General features: G+C 37.3%; 1 protein-coding gene across 1 annotated transcript in view; it reads right to left on the bottom strand.

Moving 5' to 3' along the window:
• The window catches only part of LOC121740421, a 42,394-nt gene extending 22,617 nt beyond the window's left edge, over positions 1-19,777 (bottom strand). Inside the window, exon 1 of the mRNA XM_042133110.1 lies at positions 19,650-19,777. The gene's annotated coding sequence lies outside the window, so the exon portion shown is untranslated. The remainder of the gene's footprint in view (positions 1-19,649) is intronic.
• Positions 19,778-20,991: the final 1,214 nt, after the last annotated feature.

Genomic DNA, 20,991 nt, shown 5'->3' with positions numbered 1-20,991 from the left:
GGCCCCGCACGGCAGCTTATCCGACTCACTGGATCCCGTACAGCAACTTACAGTTCCAACTCACTGGGACTCACTGCAACAGTTCCGACTCACTGGAACTCACTGGCACTGGCGACTCAAGCGACAAGACTTCAAGATTCGACCTCCGGTCTTCGGGGGGGATTGATGTGGCGGTACCCACAATTCGCCTAACATTCCTGCATCGCGCTATCGAAGTTTTCTGAGCGCGTCGGTATATATACGACAGCTGAGATATATCACGTGGGCTTCGGCCTGACCGAGCATAACACCTTCCTCGGTCGGAAGATCTTCCTTTGCGGCCTCCACGCACGTATCCCATCTATATCCCAGACTAATTAAACATACAAATAGTCTCAATTGAATAGCTCCAATACTTTAGATCTAGTTTAATATTAAGGTTTTTCACATGCCTCTTGGCTTAGACAATAGTCGTTCTCGGCGGTCAAATGACATTCCTATTCAGCAAGTTATCGACAGGTAAGCGACAGTAATTTCCACGTCCACCCCATAAGTCCGTGGTATTAACCGATATTGTACAATGTGCCATGTCATTGCTTTGTGTACCTCTGTATGTGTCCTACAATACAACAGCTGGATTGCTTAAGCGTCGACTACACACATATCAGCTATAATAATTTTGACATAAGCCCTATACATTCTCTGTCAAACTCTTCATTAATTTGAAGGTTAATCATAATTAAATGACTCTGATTACGGTGGTAAGACCCTGATTACACACTCATAGTTATTCTGTTCTGGAAGAAAAGTTGGTCGCTTTTTATAAGGTAGGTAGGGTAGGTAGGCTCTTTGAGTCTTTCAGAAAAGAGTGGAGATAGCACACGGCATGTCGAGTCTTCTATGTTACTAGTGGGTTAAAAACCAAGGCCTTGGATTCAGAGTCAGTTTAGATTGAGTAGAGAAGACAATTTTTGAATGTTTTGTTCAACTAAGTAAATCATTCGAAGTGTACTTTTTCCCGGCGAATGTTCTTTACCAAACGGCACTTTGTCTTTGAAAAAAGTGGTAGGTTACGCTTATTGCACTATAATTTCGTACCTATTACACGTAGAAACTGTACTTTTACAATTTACATGTACCAGAGGGTTTTCCTGGGAAGATTTCTATTCCTATCCTACCTGCTATCATAATCAAAACTAGTCAAAACATAATCAGGGCGAGCGAAGTCAGGACGAGCAAAGCGAGCCCTAGTATATCACACAACCTAAGCACTTTTGTGGTACAATTTACGGAAAAATTATAACGCCTATTGATTTGTGCTTTAACATAGTAATTTTTATTCATATGTAGATATGTGTTATCATCGGTCAGTCAAGGTTTGGTTACTAATAAAATAAAAACTGCCTTAAATATTATTACCACGCAGGAAAACGACGCGAGCCCTCACAAAGCTCGGCTTTTAGCTAGTATTCAATACTTCATCATAAAGATATGTGTAGTCGCCGCTTAACTGCTTTGTATTGCTGCACTTGACACATCAATTAAAGCCCCTGACGACGCAGAACGATACCAATATACGTCACGTTTGTTTAGTACTTTAGATTGGTCCTAGAACCCAGATCTAGTACTAGATGGGATGGTAATCTAGTGCTAGTTGGGTTGTTATTGGTTTATAATGGACTGACGCCTCCGTGGTCCAAGGTTTAGAGCGCGACTCTTAACTTGGAGGTCGTAGGTTCGATTCCCGCGTTGGAAACATGTTATGTATTTCCAAATTTGGTTAGGACAATCCAGGCTGATCACCCGATTGTCTGACAAGTAAGATGCGTCGGATGGGCATGTAAAAAGTCGGTCTTGCGCCTGATCACTCACCAGTCGCCAGTCGTGTCGGTCGTCCGTCCCACTGGTTTTTTTATGAAATAAGAGAGCAAACGAGCAAACGGGTCACCTGTTGCCCTAGCACGGCCGCCAGTGGAAATGCGAAAGTATGGACAAACTGTGAAGATAAACTTAAGGTAGCGTTCGGATCTTTTTTCGTTTTAGGACCATCAATTCAAAGTATGAATTCCTTTCTATCTCTGTTACTTGTTAGCTACCACTTTCGAGATTTTTCGCAAATAAAAATGTTGTTTGTCTTATCAAAATGAAGCTACTCACAAAAAGCTGCACAAGCGATGTCGATCAAAACCAATCATTGCCGAATATCTACATCATGAGTCGCAGTACCTATATGCAGAGGCCGCTAATATGCCCAAGTTCAATACAATTTAATTATTGTATGTACTTGACAAAAACATTCGTTATAATTAACAAAGTCACGCGCTGTTAGCCGATGATCGTTAGTGTTTTTGTGATCACTTGTCAGGGCTTCGTGTACTGCCGGATGGAAAAATTCTGCTCATCATAAGCTATAGTCATATTTTTTGTGAAAAAAAAAACTTAGCTCTGTATTCTGGTGAATATAATTATGTAGAGGCATTTTTAACTTACAAATTTCCATTTATAACCTTACTCTATTCTATAATGCGAATTATTAAAGTAGGTTTCACAGATGGGAAAACAAATAATATAATTATAGTCTTTTGCCTTTTTATGCCCTGAAACTGTTGAAGTAATTTTGATAAAATTTGGTATGGAGAATGGAGATACTTTAAGTCCCGAGCTAGGTTGGACATAGGATGATTGATGTTTGTAGACATTTTCCTTGGTTAATATCAAGATTTAGGCGCTTTGCAGGGGCAGGGCGGGGCGGGCCGGTCAATTTCGCAGCAAACGATAGCACAAAGGGAATCCTAATTATAATAATAATAATAATAATAGCTCCCACACCGGTTTCGGTGACGGTGGCCGGTTTCATGGAAACCAGGCCAGCTACGCAGGAGTAATTTTATAGTGCCCAAGTGTGTGCGCAGTACACAAGAGCACTCTCTATTCCTTTACTCTCATAACCCAGTGGGACGGCAGACCGACACGACTGGCGAGAGATCAGGCGCAGGACCGACTTTTTTACATGCCCATCCGACGCATGGATCATCTTACTTGTCAGACAATCAGGTGATCAGCCTGCATTATCCTAACCAAACTTGGAAATAACATGTTTCCAACGCGGGAATCGAACCCACGACCTCCGAGTCAAGAGCCGAGCTCTGAACCACTGGACCACGGAGGCGATATCCTAATTATACTATATTACCAACGCACACGGCGGGCAAAAAGACCGCGCCGCTGGTGCCCAGCGGGCACTGGCGACGCATGTCCGCGGGTGCCCGCCGTGGATCACACAAACAGTTTACATGCAGTAACGCAGACGCTAGACGGCGTGTGCTTTGTGTACGCGGCGCGGGCAGCTGCAGACATCAACGGGCGTACGCGGCAAAATTGACCGGCCCGCCCCGCCCCGTCGTCTGCAAAGCGCCTTAAGGAAAATGTACGGTTCCCGTTTGACAAAGTAATTTCGATGCAAACGAAGTTGTGAGCAATATCCAGTATTCTAAGACGGAAGAATAAAATTTTTATTATAATTATATACACTATTATAACTTCTCAGTAAATAGTTTGCTATAATAAATTAGCACATAAAAACTTAACTTAGCACTAGCCGTAAAACGCAGTTTATTGTATTTCTTCAGTTAAAATTACGGTTATCTTTAACTGGAATCGTATTTAAGTCTCCAACTGGGTTAATGAACGAAAGTTGAGGATGTGAGTGTGCAAATAAAAATGTCGCAAAAACTTTTTTATGAAAACTGCAATTGAAATGCGACGAAATTCTTAAATAAAATATTTTTTAAGGCAGCACTGCAACTGCCGTTTGCTACCGGTCCAGAGCCCTAGCCAATACTTTTCTTTATCGCTTCTTTATAGAATCGCCGACGAAAATGTTTGGAATTGACATATTAACCCTTGAAGTTCGACTCGTCTAATGTCAATTCCTTGCATTTTCGTCGGCGATTCTATAGAAAAATCCGAGCCGACCGAAACTTTGGCTTTGACTCAAGACATCTTCAGCTTAAATGACTCTGTTGCATAGAAAAACGTTGTTTTGACATAAATGTTGTTTTGATGAACTCTAAAGTTTGTTTGACAACTTTGGAGTTCTAATAAACTAGAACATACTTATTTTTAACCGTCCCATTGTCTCTTTCTCTACATATCCCCATTTTCTGCGTTTCCACTACTTAACGATTATATTTTAGATGAAATTATCGATTATATAAGTCATTGTTGCGTGTAATTAGTCTTAATTACGATTATATCAATCATTCTTAGATGATTAATACAATTATGTAATATTTACATGTGTAATTACTTCATTTGAAAGTAATTGTGATTAAAATTGTTTTGGTCACGAGGTTTTGACGCTAATGTATAGGCTATTGTTTGTGTTTACCGCATTGTCGTGGGTATATTTTAAGAGGACTATTGATATATTATTAAATTAAAATATTATGTTTATGAGATTTGAAGATTCAAGGCGGAGGCCTTGTTAACGTGGAGACTGGTGACGTTATCTATTTTTTGGTGTTCGAAGGCAGGTCTTAACAGATCTTGTTGGTTGTCTGGAGGAAATCGCTTGAAGCGGTAAAATCAGATCCTTTTTATGTTTTAATTTGAATATTATGAAGAATTTGTAACAGTTGAAAATTGCCGTTCTTTGGATCAATGAAGGCTTTAAGGCCGGAAAAATAATTTAAAATTAAAAAAATGTGAATTTTATGTATAGCCAGATATATTAGCCAGATGACGAACTAGGTCAGTTACAAGGTTTGTTTAAATTATAAGGAAAAAATGAGTAATTGTCCTTATGTTATAAAATGTTAGTTTAAATCTGGTTCTACCACTCGTGTCTTAATTTTTGAACGTGTATGGAGCCATAAAAATTAAGATCTCAAAACCCGCATGTACGAGCGCGAGTAATTTCCTTTCTGAACGAGGTCTCACTGACAAACAAAAGAAATCGAGCTCAGGACATGAAGGTCATTGTGATGCTCGATTGACTATTGACTGGGACCGACTTTCTTCTAACTTTTCCTTTTAAAACTTAATTTAGACGGAGCGTTTGGTAAAGGACGTCTTTTGAACCTTCATGCTGGTAAAATAAGGTTGAATTTTAAACGAGTGTAAGAATATGTGTAATTGTGTACTAAGCTTTAGTTAACACGTTTAAAGCATTAGCTCTATTTAGAAATATGGGGTAAGACGCAATCGCAGACTTTCAAAAGTCTAGCAAGGTCACAGTAGTAAAGGATTTTTTGAGCTTTCATTGTACTGATTTTTTGAGCGAAACGGCGAATGGTTGAGCTTAAAAAAAATACAGACGAACATAATATAACCTCATCCTTTTTGGGAGTCGGTTAAAAAGTGAGTGAACGTTTAGTTTATAAACATTATGAATATACAAAAAATGCTTTCGGTTTCTTTCGTCGCGTGAGTGTTGTGTGAATCAGCCGTTTTAATGTCGTTATTCATTAATCTAATTGTTATCGTTCTTGTATGTTTTTACTAGAAGCCCGCAACTCCGTCGCGCAGAAAATTGTTGACCACGCGGGAACCGTACATTTTTACGGGATAAAAAGTAGCCTATGTTCTCTCCCGGGATTCAAACTATTTCTGTACCAAATTTCATCAAAAACGCTTAAGCGGTTTAAGTCTGAAGAGGTAATAGACAGACAGACACACTTTCGCATTTATAATATTGCTAAGGATACTCTGTTCAGCTTCAATTTAAACAACATGTAAACAAAGGCGAGATATAATGCTACTAATTTAAATGTTAAAAAACAGCGTGCGTGCCCTAAGGAATTAGGGAACTCTACATTTCGTTATTTTTTTCAGCCGCGTGCATTCATCATCATCATTATCATCATAAGTCTATAATAATTGCCGTCCTCTGTTGAACGCGTGCATTGCATCGTCAAAAATCCATTAATATTTTGTAAATTTTGATATAGTATAGCGTTCGCCCCGATTCCGATGCAGTAGATTAAGGAAATGCACACATTTTTGTATTCAAATTACATGTATGAGGATAATATTATGAATGATTTTAATATTAACTTGCAGCTTGCGACATCGATGGCATTTACAAAGGGTTTTCTACCTTCTCTTCTCAGTCATAAAATTATTTTCTTCATCATCATTCTTTCCTATCCATTCTTCTAGATGTACTAGTGAAATAGACTTATATATCAAAGAGTTATTTAAGTGTATAATTTCTATATTTTAACAGTTTCTGTTATTCAATGCGGAGGATACAAAAAATATGTTTATTGTATTCACGATATATCATTAAAATCTAACCGTTCTCGAGTTATTAATGTGTTGCAGCATGTTTTAATTATCAGGTTCATTGTTAGTCATCTAGGTCTTGTGCTAGAAAGCTGAACTAACTTTCATAGATTAGCACCTTTTAACACTCGTTTTCTAGGTGACCGGGCGAAGAGTTCACTTATTTGCCAAAGACCTTAGCACTATATAAATAAGGCTCGAAATACATCACAATTGTAAACGACTATTCTTTCGTGACTACCGCATACTGTGATTCGGAATTGACTTATGAAATATGACTATAAAAAGTTATTACTAAGATTTCACTGCAATATATTTTATTAAATTTCGTTAAAGCGTAGACGCGTTCCCAAACGAAGCTCGTTGACGTAGGTACTTGTACTATTACCTATTCTGTGACGTAGGCAGAAAGGCAGCTAGACTGAAGTGGAGCTGGGCAGATGTCTTCCGTATGCACCCGGACAGGACAGGACAGTTTCTGAGTGGCTACCGACTGGTCAGCGTAACGGAGGCCGACCCAAGAAAAGGTGGCGCGACGAACTAGTTCGATAAAGAGAGGCCAGCAACATTACAGGATCGTGAACTTTGGAAAGAAAGAGGGGCCTTTGCCCAGCAGTGGGACACTGTAGGCTGATAATCTGTAGGTACATATTATAAAACAAAGTCGCTTTTTTCCCTCATGTCCCTTTGTTCCCTTTAATCTTTAAAACTACGCAACGGATTTTGATTTTGATGATTATTTCAGTGTTAGATAGCCTATTTATCGAGGAAAGTTATCCATACTAATATTATAAATGCGAAAGTGTGTCTGTCTGTCTGTTACCTCTTCACGCCCAAACCGCTGGACCGATTTTACTGAAATTTGGCATGGAGATACTTTGAGTCCCGAGAAAGGACATAGGATACTTTTTATTCCGAAAAAATATACGGTTCCGCCGCGATAAACGAGTTTTGGCGCAACGGAATTGCGGGCGTCATCTAGTAGGCTATATTTTATCACGCTAAGACTAATAGGAGCGAAGAAATAGAGGAAAATGTGAAAAAAACGGGGAAAATTATTTGAAAGGGCTAACTTGAACGCGCTAATCTCAGGAACTACTGGTCCGATTTGAAAAATTATTTCAGTGTTAGATAGCCCATTTATTGAGGAAGGCTATAAGCTATATTTTATCGCGCTAAGACTAATAGGAGAATGTGGAAAAAACGGGGGAAATTATTTGAAAGGGCTTATCTCGCGAACTACTGTAGCAATTTTTATGTTATTTGGCACAGATAAGAAGTAGACCACGTGAAGGATTATAGGCTATCGATTTTAATCATTTTTTCAGTGGCTATTTATTTTATACCCTTGCGACGCCGGGGCGGGTCGCTAGTAATAAAGCGTAGACGAGCCACAAGTCTGCGAGTCGCGATGTGGTTGCAATGAGGGATATTGACATATTTTCATTTGCCGCAGCCCGCAGACCAGACAATCGGCAGGAAAGGACATCGACAGGAAGCACTTCCTGATGGACTGGTGTTTTCAAAAACTGTCAAAAAGAATTATCTCACACTTTCTTATCAACTAGGTGAAGCTATAAAAGCCTTTTTAAAGCGTAGGGTCGTTCGTACAACAGTTGTCATAATATGTCACGACACACGAACTTAAAAACCCAAGTATCCGTTTCCGATAAACTTCTTAATTTTAATGTACGAAAAAGTATTTTTTTACAGTTTAGTTACCTAAATTATATATATTACTAAAGGTGACTGATGCCCGTTTTCACCAACGACACCTAAAATTTAGGTATCCCTTAAGCGAATATAAGGAGCACCTAACGCAAGTTTTGTTTTCACCGACGTTTAAGTGACACCTAAACCTTTATAATTTAGGGAATGAATTGACAAGCCCGTATAACTTAGGTGACGTATATTTTGATTAAAACAACCTATTATGCGATTCATCCGTCAAACCATTAGGTGACCCTTATAATTTAGGGGATGAATTGACGACCCCGTAACACTTAGGTGACGTATGTGGCAACGACGACGACGTTAGATGACGGTTGTCTTGACAATGAATCTGTTATCGAATGGCCGTCTGATATTTTACTTGTAAAATAGCAAACTCCCATAAATATCTTCATATTTATCACAAACCTTCCTCTTTAATCACTCTATCTATTAAAGAAAACCGCAATTAAAGGGAACAAAGCGACATATGGACAGAAAAAGCGACTTTATGTTATTCTATATAGTGATATACGTCACCTAAGAGTTACGGGGTTGTCAATTCATCCCCTAAATTATTGAAACAAAACTGACGTTAGGTGCCCCTTATATTGGCTTAAGGGACACCTAAATTTTAGGTGTTGTTGGTGAAAACGGGCATGACTGACATAGTGATCTATCTTTCCTATATAAGAATCCAAAAAAAATAATCACAGCCCAAACCACTGGACCGATCTGGCTGAAATTTGGCATGCAGATAGATGTTATGACGTAAGCATTCGCTGTGAAAGGATTTTGATCAATTTTATCTGCAAGGCGTTAAAATAGGGGATGAGAGTTTGTATGAAACTTTGTCAATTTTAAACCGATCGGGCTGATATGAGGCATGCATTAGGATACTATGACGTGACCTAAGAAAGGGTTTTCGATAAATTACACCACTAAGGTGATAAAATAGGGGATGACAGGTATATAGTAATACTTTTTAACGCGAGCGAAGCCGCGGGCAAAAGCTAGTTTTATTATCGTCTGTATCGTGGTACCTGTGGGTCAATTGCTAAGCCAAGTATAAGCGTATTAACTTGATTGATTTTTATATAGTCATAACAGGATTAGGTTTAATCGACTTTAGTGCACTGTTATATCAGAAGTAGATCACATTATAGCATTAATACAGATTCTATTTTTATTATGTAGCTCCTATTTATTTTATAGTAGCCAAGTAATTTTATAATAACCAAGTGTGTGCCTGTGCACACACAGTAAGTAAGAAGTGTTCTTTACTAACTACTTTTGTAGGATGGATGGATGACCGACAGGTTCGGCGAAAGATAAGGCGCCGGATTTTAAGCCCTTTGGCCAATACGTTTTCATCAAAATGTATGAAATTGGCAAAAGCGTTCGATAATAATATGAAGTTGACGGACTCGTGTAATGTAAATTCCATACATTTGGATCACCGATTCTATAAAGAAGCGATAAAGAAAAAGTCCTGGCTGGCTCAGCCCGAATTGTTCTAACTTCCAAGGAACAACATTTTTGTTGTTCCAACACGGGAATTGTCAATTTCAGTGTTCAGAATATTCTTTTAATGTTTGTAACATAGAATGACAACAAAAAAGAACAAACCAGAAGATAATAATCCACTAAACCAATAATGAGCGCATCAACAAACAAAAGGTATGATTACTTAAACGACGAGAGGCTAATTTTCTTTCATTCGTGGCATTATCGTTGCTATATTATCCTACAATGACCGAATTATTTTACCATTTTTAAACTTTTCGACTATACTATGGAGGTAAGTGATGACTAAATTCTTAAGCATCAAAGGTAAGGGTGTGTTATATTATGATCTATATCCATACTAACTAATAATAAGTACTTGTATAACTATTATCTATTCTGTGTTAGTGTTAGTTGTTAATTCTGTGTTGAACGCCTCCGTGGTCTAGTGGTATAGAGCGCGGCTCTTGACTCGGAGGTCGTGGGTGCGATTCCCGCGTTAGAAACATGTTATTTCCACGGTTGGTTAGGACAATGCAGGCTCACCTGATTGTCTGACAAGTAAGATGATCCATGCGTCGGATGGGCATGTAAAAAGTCGGTCCTGCGCCTGATCTCTCGCCGGTCGTGTCGGTCTTCGGTCCCACTGGGTTATGACTTATGAGAGTAAAGGAATAGAGAGTGCTCTTGTGTATTGCGCACACACTTGGGCACTATAGAATTATTCCTGCGTAGCTGGCCTGGTTTCAATGAAACCGGCCACCGTCACCGAAACCGGTGTGGGAGCTATTATTATATTCTGTGTTATGAGTCCAAAAGTGTGTCAGTCTGTCCGTTACCTAGCTTCATGCCCAAACCGCTAATGTGAAATTGCTGAAGTTTGGTATGGAGATTCTTTGAGTCTCGGGAAAGGACATAGGATACCTTTATCTCGGAAAAATGTACGGTTCCTGCGCAATAAACGAATTACGACGCAATGGAGTTGCGCGCGTCATCTCGTAGTAAGTACTATAAATCCAAAAAGTGTTGTATAATACGGTCTATATTCTGTTCTCCACCTTGTTAACTGGATAGTAAATAATTTTAAGCAAAATTATCATCACAATATCTATCTAAAAATAATAAATTAATTACAGCTTCATCTGGAGAAAGGCATTTTTCCGCTCCATTAACGTTACTTAATGCAATTACGATTTTAACGTGCGAAAGTGTCGATAATAATTAATTATAATTTATAATCTAAGTATATGAGTTACATTAAAATGGGTAAAACTTGTGAATAATCCACTGGACCGATTTTGATAAAGCTGATAGTCGTTGGTCGACGTAGAACTTCGGCAAGTAAGGAACAAGTTGACAGTCTTCAAGGGTGTGCACATGTGCCTTGAATGTTGTGGTACGTCTATTCATCCAAATGTCCAGTCCAAAAATGTGTATCAAAATATAGGTACTGTCAGAGAAGTTGATTCCTATAGGCGGATGGGGGACCTACGTAGTTTGGTCGCGTTACGTCAAATACAGTCGACAGATCACTATTAACATTGAATTGACATGATCCGACCAAATGACGTTAGTCTGTCAACTGCCTAGGAATCAATTTCCTCGATATACGTCCGTCTGGATGGCAGCCAGCCTTGTGTTTGGATGATGGAAATTCGATAGAGCACATCATTTCAGGAAAACGCGACTAACATTCATCCACGTGTCTTTTATTTCGTCATAAGTATTGACCTCTACCCTCAATATCACTTAAATCTTCCAAAAAACCATGATGTGACCGCCAACTTCAGTAAAATTTTAATGTTAAGTACATATTGCGTAATTCCCAAAAAATCAGGCTGCGACCGCGTCTGCCGACAGTAATTTAGATGTTCCATATATGTATACCAGATATTTTGTCGATTAGAATTTAGATAGTAATCGCTGCGTATGGTCATACAAGTTAACATTCTGTTTTCTCACATTCTATCCGTGGGAAGGAGGCTGGGCCGGCACGAATGAGAATTTCCCGCTAGTGATGGTCATAATATGATAAAAAACTTAATGATACGGACAGAGCGAGGTCACACAGTGCCGTTGCGTTGCGGTTTTCGCTGCAGCGGCGATGCTCTTGACTTCGGCAACCTTTATTTGGCAGGCAAAGTGACTAGAAAAACTTTAGGAATATGCGTGCCGAAAAGGAAGATCTTCTGACCGAGCGAGATTGGAGATAATATGCTTGGTGCCGATTCGAAGCCCACTGACGTCATTTCAGACGTTGTGTGTATCTTGTCGTTCTCCGAAAATTCGAGAGCACGATTTAGGATTGTGAGGCTAATTGTGGGTTCCGCCATAAAACTAAACGCAGACCGCTCATGAAAGCCTCTAGGGGTACCTTCTTGTTAAAGTAGGTAAACTTCATGCTCGGGGAGTCCCACATACTGTGGCCGATGTCTTCAATCCACCGAGGAAGCGGGAAGCATTTCCCATTATAAAAACGGGGTATCTTCTAAGATAAGCCTTGTATCACGCCTATGAGTCTTATGCCAGCCTACTTACTCGGACAGTGAGCTCGCTAACTTGTGACACTACAGTAGATGTCTTAAGACAGCCTATAGCAATACAAAATATATCTTCAGTTTTGTATAGCAATAATAATCTGTGTTAATACTGTCGTGTCTCAAATGAGCACGAGCCTTTAATTCAAATGCATGTGATGTCACGCCTGTTTCCTCTGCGCTTAAACCAGGTCCCTCAATTCTCATACAAGAGCATGCTGTTTTTTTTAATTAAACGCCACAGTGTACCATCGAGGAAATTTATTCAGCTGAGTGCTGATGGACCTACGTCATTTGGTCGACTTATGTCAATTTAATGTCAGTCGCGAATCGTGATCTGTCGGCTGGGTTTGAAACAAAGCGACCAAATTACGTAAGTCCGCCTTCTGCCTGAATAAATGAATCAACTTCTCTGATAGTACAAGAAAAAAAATTATATTTTGAACATTAAGATCTTTGTAACACATTCTTGCAAGAGAGATTAGAATATCTCTCTACTAAACAGCCTCTACCACGTTACGTGTGATGGGACCTTAAGCCCTACCTAATGAAGCATGACGGTACAAGGCGGTACCTTCTTCGTACCGTTATTTTAATTTCAAGGCCAAGTACTACTGAACTGGTTGGGTGTAGGGACCGAGATGTTTGTAGGGTTCTCCACTTTGTAACTGCTCCGTTCTGTAGATATAAAATTAATAGAATGAACAAGCACTCCACAATGATGAATGAGTATTTGCTTAATAGTTAAAAAAATAACAAAATCAAAAGTTAAATAAGAAAGACAAAACAATGATTATAATGATAATATTGTTACGTGCAAGGGTTCGAGGATTTGGAGAGAAAGACCTGCTGACTCTCTTAAAGACTTTATTCACTAAGTCCAGGTCACACAAGCACACACTAGGTCACAACACTTAGCACTAAGTCCAAACACTAATCACTAGGTCCAATCACTAAGCACTATCACTGTCATAGGTCGTAGCCAAATCGAAGGTTTCACTGGTTCACTCACTATTGATCACTTTTTGTCACTCCGAAATCGCCTTGAAGATCGCTCGAACTGAACTGAACTACGGCCCGTCCTCCTGCGACTATTTATGTGGCGAGAGTCGAGACGAATTCCAGAAAGTTCCCGATTCACGTAAACAAGTAAGCAAGTATGGGAATTTTCTAGGGGGCTCGAGCATGTACCACCTAGCGCCATCTAGTTTCGAGTAGGGGATTTATGTGTAGTGTGTCCCCTGATCAGTTTCGCTGGTTTGCCGCTAGATGGCACCACATGTCCGTATACCGTGTACCGTAACAATATCTATGGACGCTTCACACCACATAAGTCTGGCCCCGTGCTAAGTACCTAAAGGACTTGTGTTACAGGTACCAGACAACGGAAATATATTTAATACTTTTATACTATACATATATTTAAGATTTTTATTATATCATACACATACTCGTATTTAATATACATCCAGACCCGGGAACATTGAAAACTTTTTTGTTCCGTCGGCGGGATTCGAATCCGCGACTCCCGGCTTGAATTACCAACGCGCTCACCACTGAGCCACAGAGGTCGTCATAATATCGTAATATGGATACAGATGGATACTGGTCCTTTTCAACAGCCTTCCCTTCCCTTCCGTCATTAAACCCACGTGTTCTTACAAATAAGTGCTAAATAAAAAAAAATCACATTGTTTGTATTTATAAAAAAATAAACTATGAGTAACTATGTCAGGGATTTCAAAAACATTTTAATTTTATCAACTTTAGACCCAATTTCACCAACCTCTGTTAAATCCTAACAAGGCATTACTTAACGGACCTTGGAAAATTAAACAGACTGTTAAAATACTTATGTCCCACAGTAAAAATTTAACAGCGGATTAGTAAATACAATGTTAAGTGAACAACGAGTGAATAACATTCAATTCGTTCGTTCTTGTTATAAGGCGACGAAATTGCAATGTACAAGTTTAATACGACATGTTGGCTGCAATGTGTCATTTTCACCTTATTCGTATAATACGTCATCTGGTAGATAATGCGACCAAATTAAAATATCACTGATCGCATACATTTGTTACACTACAATAGTTCTTTTTAATTTACCAGGTTAATAATTATGATCTGTCAAAGCTGAAAACATGAATCATGATACAAACTTTTATTTACTTATTTCGGTTTGGTAATTTTGATATAAGTCAGTGTATTTGCAATATCAAGGAAAATCCGAGGGCTGAATTTTTGACAAAATGAAAATAAATAATTATGCATAACATGAAAAATAATAAATAATATGTAAGGATGTGGCGAAACATGGCGGAAACACTCAAAAGTCAAAACAGATTCTTTTATTGATATTGGATATTGTCTCTGAAAGTTGTTGTTTTGACTATTATAACGGCCTGTTATATATTTAACGGACCTCCCCAGCAGGAATTAAAATTTAACACCGTGTTAGGCGATTTGACATGACATTAGCGTATGGTGGAACGCTCGAGAGCTCTAACAGGCCGTTAACTGATTTAACAAGCCATTATTTATTTAACATTGCTTGATGAAACTGGGGCTTAACATCGAATACTCCTGATAACTACAATTACTGTTAGTTACTTTTAATTGCAGTTATAATACAAATTTATGACACGGAACCCACAACAGATTACCCAAGCTCGTGCTTAACACAATGCACCGCAGACAGTTCAACAAAAAGCTGACCCACTTTCACGGTCAACATCCAATTCGATTCCGACTCGTTCCCCACGTGCGCTCCAATCGATTATAAAATCGTTAAACATTTTTTCGATTTGGTGTTTACATTATATTTTATTGACTGTACTACTCTTTTTTTAATTTTTTTAATAAGTAATAACAGTAGTTCTTATAAAAATCTAATTCAATTCTTAGCAAGAGGACAGCGGGGCTAAAATGGTCGCTTTGAAGAATCATGATATGAATCATAATATGATTCAATTTTCTAAAATCGCAAAATGCAACTCTGCTTGCAATTCATTTCTGTATTTTTGTACTGCGGGGCTAAAATGGTCACATTTAGCAATTCCTCTCAATCAATTCATCAAATGAATTGTCAAAACTGTCAAACTGACAAGTGTCAAATCAGTAGTGGTAGGCAACATGTAGTTCAACATTCTGAAAATATTTGATTCAAATTTATTCAGAAATAAAACAATTTTTATTTTATTTTTATTTTATAGTACAAAAATACAGAAATGAATTGCAAGCACAGTTGCATTTTGCGATTTTAGAAAAATGAATCATATTATGATTCATATCATGATTCTTCAAAGCGACCATTTTAGCCCCGCTGTTCTTGCTAAGAATTGAATTAGATTTTTAGACTCGGTTTCGATTTCTGTCCGTCTCTCCGTCTGTGACTCTGTGTCCAGGCTGTAACTTAAGAACTGCTATAGCTAGACTCCCGAAATTTTCAAAAAATATGTACTTATTTCTGTTGCCGCTATAACAACAAATACTAAAAACGCAATAAAATTAATATTTAAGGGAGCCCCCCTTAAATATTAATTTTATTGCGTTTTTAGCTAGCTATAAGCAGTTCTTAAGTTACAGCCTGGACACAGAGTCATAGACGGAGAGACGGACAGAAATCGAAACCGAGTCTAAAAATCTAATTCAATTCTTAGCAAGAACAGCGGGGCTAAAATGGTCGCTTACAACAAACGTAATTTTTTAGATATTGTCGCTCGTAATCAATAATGGTAACAGCTAGGCACTTGAAATTTTCACAAAATCCCTAATTACATTTGTTCTATATTAATTACTTATTAATCAAATTTTAATTAAGTAAATATTTAAGGGCTCTCCCTTACAAGGAACACAATTTTTTGCCTACTTTCGCTCTATACCGGTACACGGAACCCTTCGTGTGCGAGTCCGACTCGCACTTGGCCGATTTTTAAAAAGCTTGTGTGACTTTGGATCGTAAAATTTGCTCATAGATAAAGTTACATTTCACATGACAGGTGCTCTACATACTTAAAAAAATGTAAACTCGAATTCCTACGAATGGGCATCATTTTTTTAATAATACCAAGTTACAATATGTGATGTAATTTAAAACGCAATATAATATTTTAATAGCAGAGTACACAGAACCAAGTTAATACGATTGATTGACAGCCTCAAAAGATTCGATCAAGGTCACGAAGCAAGAAACTCCTTACGAATTAATCTAATATAAGGCTAATGTTCTTCACATGAAGATCGCTGATAAAAACGCTAGACACTAATGACTCTACTAAGGCTCTAACTTATAGGCTTAGCTCTTGATCTAGACTCTAGAGGTCGTGGGTTCAGTGGCGGGGCAAGATCTAAATTTGATGTGGGCAAGATATATTTTGCGACGCCTCCTGATGAATGACGTATGATGACGGATTTTGATGAGACAAAGAATTATTTGATACTCAAACTTTTATTTGTAAAAATTATACTCCACTCGGGTTAACTTGTCGCTAGCGGTCATTGACTCCCTGTCAAAAACTTGTCATTTTCCATATAAACCGCGATTGACAATGAAGTGTCAGATATTGTTTATAGTGGTTTTATATGGAAAATGACAAGTTTTTGACAGGGAGTCAACGACCGCTAGCGACAAGCTAGCCTAAGTGGAGTATAGAGTATTTGAGAGTTTGACAGTTGTATCAGAATATTAACGGAAACGTTGCCAAACGTCACAAAACTTTTCGTTTACTGTCTATGCGGGTGCTACCTCCAGCGTGATCCTATTGAATATCCATCCACTGATATTATAAATGCGAAAGTGTGTCAGTCTGTTACCTCTTCACGCTCAAACCGCTGAACCGATTTTCCTGGGTATAGAGATACTTTGGGATCCGGGAAAGGATATGAGGATGCTTTTTGATCCGAAAACGGTACGGTTCCCGCGCGATAAACGAATTTTGGCGCAACGGAGTTGTGGGCGTCATCTAGTAAATAACATTTTATCCACCTTTCTCCATATATATCAAATATCAGTAAGAAAGTGAAATGATATTTTGTTACGGACTCAAAGTAACATTAAACACCGTGACGATGTTATCGGAGATGATGGAATTATTCAGAATGAATGTATAATTTCGAACGAATTATTCAACGTCTGACTTGTGAAGGTAGTGGTTAAATTGAATACTTTTCGTGAGCTGTTATTAAAGAGAGATGTTTCTAATAACGGAATTTAATAAGACGAAGATGAAAAGGGCTTCTTACGTCGCGTTCAAAAGTATGTTAGTACTATAGTCAAAATAATTTAAGGTGGCACCAGCGGTCATTGACCCTTCTAGTCTAGGAGCTATGTGAATAATGCTTGCATTGTATTTTGCTAACTTAGGAAAAAACTGTCTGAAGAATTTATTCATAGGCAGTGGGACCTACGTAATTTGGTCAGATTATATCAGATCTTAGCTGCTGCTAGAACCACGATTAACATTGACTTGAATCTTGATCCATAACGGGGGGTAATTCAGTATAATGAACTTTAATAATTATATTATAGAAATATAATAATTTCTTTGTAGAAATAAGAAATAACCCTACCAGAACTATAACGTAGGACACCATCTGCTTATAAATCAAATTCTCTAATGGTACATATTCCGACTTGGAAAAAAGTGTTAAGTATGTACAGGTACTGACTTACTAGTGAGTGCATCCAGCGTCCTTGGTAATATTATAACGCGTGAACCTGTTATAAAAAAATCTTGTGTCACGGTGTTTGTAACAAAACTTCTGCAAACTGCTGTACCTACCGATTTTCATGAAATGTTGCAAGTGTAATAGATTTCGTAATATATTTTAAATACCCTTAATATAGCATGCACTTTTTGCCGCAATATATTTGGTTTTCATATTATACGTTTTGGCTTTAAAAAGTTACCTAACAAAACCAATTCCCAATATTAAATAGCAAATTAATATTTTTAATAAAGCAATTTGCAGTTATCGAGTCTTTGACAGAATAACATCTTTTTAATCGGGACTTAACGCGACTTATTCTAGTAATATCTATACTCCACTCGGGCTAACTTGTCGCTAGCGGTCGTTGACTCCCTGTCAAAACCTTGTCATTTTCCATATAAACCGTGATAGACAATGAAGTGTCAGATATTGTCAATCGTGGTTTTATATGAAAAAAAGACAAGTTTTTGACAGGGAGTCAATGACCGCTAGCGACAAGTTAGCCCGAGTGAAGTATAGTAGCATAAAATACTACTAGAATAAGACGCGTTAAGTCCCGATTAAAAAGTTTTAATTATAATGCAACGCGAAAGTTTAAAATATTTGAATGACATCTATCGGGATGACCTAGTAGGTTTATTTTTATATTTCCTTCACATTCTCGTATTTGTATTCTCACAGCCAGAACAATCGATAATTATAATATTAATGAGCAATTACACCGCATACATACGTTTTTATAACGGGCAGTAAAAGATAAGGATGCAGATTGCAAAGTCCATTTTATGTTGCAAACATAAAAATTTTAGAAAGTTATTAAAATAAACAACGGTTTGCTCTTCAGGAGTGCTGTAAAAAGGAACAGCAGCAGGCATACATTTTTCCTCTCTTAATTCCTGTTGGCTGGCTCCTCCTGTCATCACGCGAGTTATTTTTTTTATCTATCCCAATAAAGTAGGCGATGCCACTAATTCCGTAGGTCCGTTAAAATAATATTATAATACTGTACTGTACGGTAATAAGGTCTGTTACACACCACGATTGGCTCTTTCAGTGTCAGATCAAATACAAGCGCAGGCCGCTTGTATTTGATCTGACACTGAAAGAGCCATCCTGAAAGATCAGGGGCACAAAGTACCTTTTAGAAACGGGTAGGAGTCCAAAGAGTAACTTAAATGTAGAGTAGAGCTAGAGCCTACTCTAAGGCCGGTATAAATAGTCAGTACTCAAGATGCGTCTCGGTCTCAAGACACGGTTTAGGTTCTGTGATTGGTTGGCTGTCCAAATTTGGACCAATCACAGAGCCGAACCGCGTCTTGAGACCGGGTCGCATCGTACTGACTATTTATACCGGCCTAAAACATGCTTGCAGCAAGTGCTTATCATAACAAACGCATGTACTAATCCGCAAGTAGTCCTAGTCACTTAAGTAAAGCAAGTTTTTGCGATATTTTATAAAAAAAATATTTTTTGTTAAGTACTTAAATTTGATAAAAAAATGAAGCAGCGTTTTATATTTTTTTAATTATGTAAGTAGTTACATAATAATTATTATTTTACTGATTGTTTACATTTAGTAGCGGAAATAAAACATTATGATATGCAAATTATTTTCACAAAAGTAATTTAAAATACAATAAACTAATCATTAATAACATAAATATATCCGTCGCTATTACTTTTGAGTTTTGTGCTTAAAACTCACTTACGTATTTTTTTTTTAATTTTAAAACTTTCAATGGCAATAATTAAATTTTAGTTATTATAGAACCACGATATATAAAAAAGTGGAAAAAAACGTATTATTTATTTTCATTTTTTATTAATTTATCTTATCTACCGCAAAAACCAATAAACTAACACAGCAATGTTTACAAAACATTTAAGTAGGTACTTAACATAATTAGGTAAACAAACCTTTCTAAGTCCAGCTCGCACTTTCTAGCACAACACAATCTTACACCATTACGATTTACGATAAAATCTTATTTCGAACACAAAACAAAATTTACGCGGGAAACACTCGGCGCGACCGTAGCGCCGCCATGACAGTTTACAAATGGCGCTAGAATACTCTGTGACGTCATATTATGTAAAATATTGAGTATCGAAGATATAGACACAAAGCGCGGAGAAAGTTTTGAAAGTGTAAGTCAAACGAACTATTGCTGAGATGGTTCACTTTTTGGCTGTCAAAAATATTTCTTTTTTAATTTTTTTTCAATTGCTTTAGTAAATTACGTAAACAAAAAATGAGTCGAAAAAATAGTAAATTAATGTCAACAACATCAAAAAACAAAAATGCAAAACTTTTATAACTACGATTCTTATATTCTAATGAGATCAAAATATAGACATGTATATTGTACAATATAACAAACAGTTTCATTGTTGGTCAATCATAATAATTTATCGTAGAATACTGTCTGCATTATTTAATTCATTTATAATAGAAAAAAAACCGGAACCAGCTAGAGCGCATCACGATTCACGCAACACAATAGGTTCGCCTTTTACTAATTTAAATTCAGGTTGATGAATCTTTTTAATATCTAATATCTAATAAGTAATCTATATTTCTGTATCAAAGCTTGTATTGATAAAATAATGTTACATAATTATTTACAGGTTATCCCTATATCATAAATAAACTTTCGAAATCCATTTTAATCTAACGCTATTATATTAAGTATATCTACTTGAAATAAATTAATCTGTAAAAAATATTTAAATTGAAATATATTTTATACTGTACGCTCTGTTTATTGTCTTACTCATTGATTACTAAATAGTATTTTATGTAAACACTAAACAAAATATAACAACAATTATACTTAATGTATAATGCGACAGACCTACATGTTAAATGTGCATAACTTAAAAAATGAACAATTTTTGCATAAACTTTGATGATGTAATTGTTATCTAAACCTGAGTCTGGTAAGTGTATCGTTAGATAATAATCTGCTATTCGTCCAGTGCAACCAGATCGCAGCTTACAAAAAAGGGTTGCAAAACACTGGCCTAGTGGTGTAAAGATCAGGAGGACCAGCTGTGGCATGAAAAGATGAAGCAATAAGGATGGTGCCACTAGATTTTTTAAAATCAAATTAACTCTCTTCAATTTGTCTTGTATTGGTAAATTCAAACAGTTCTCTTCTAACTCTAGCTCTTCTTTAGTTGTTTCTCGAAATATAAAAGACGTGCGGAGTTGTGAACTGGGGTCACATTCCAAAACGGGCAGGGTTTAAGGGCTTCC

The sequence above is a fragment of the Aricia agestis genome, chromosome 3 (genome assembly GCF_905147365.1).
Source record: "Aricia agestis chromosome 3, ilAriAges1.1, whole genome shotgun sequence".
Lineage (NCBI taxonomy): Eukaryota > Metazoa > Arthropoda > Insecta > Lepidoptera > Lycaenidae > Aricia > Aricia agestis.
The sequence above is the reverse complement of the archived record's forward strand: the minus strand, read 5'-3'. Positions and strand labels throughout refer to the sequence as shown.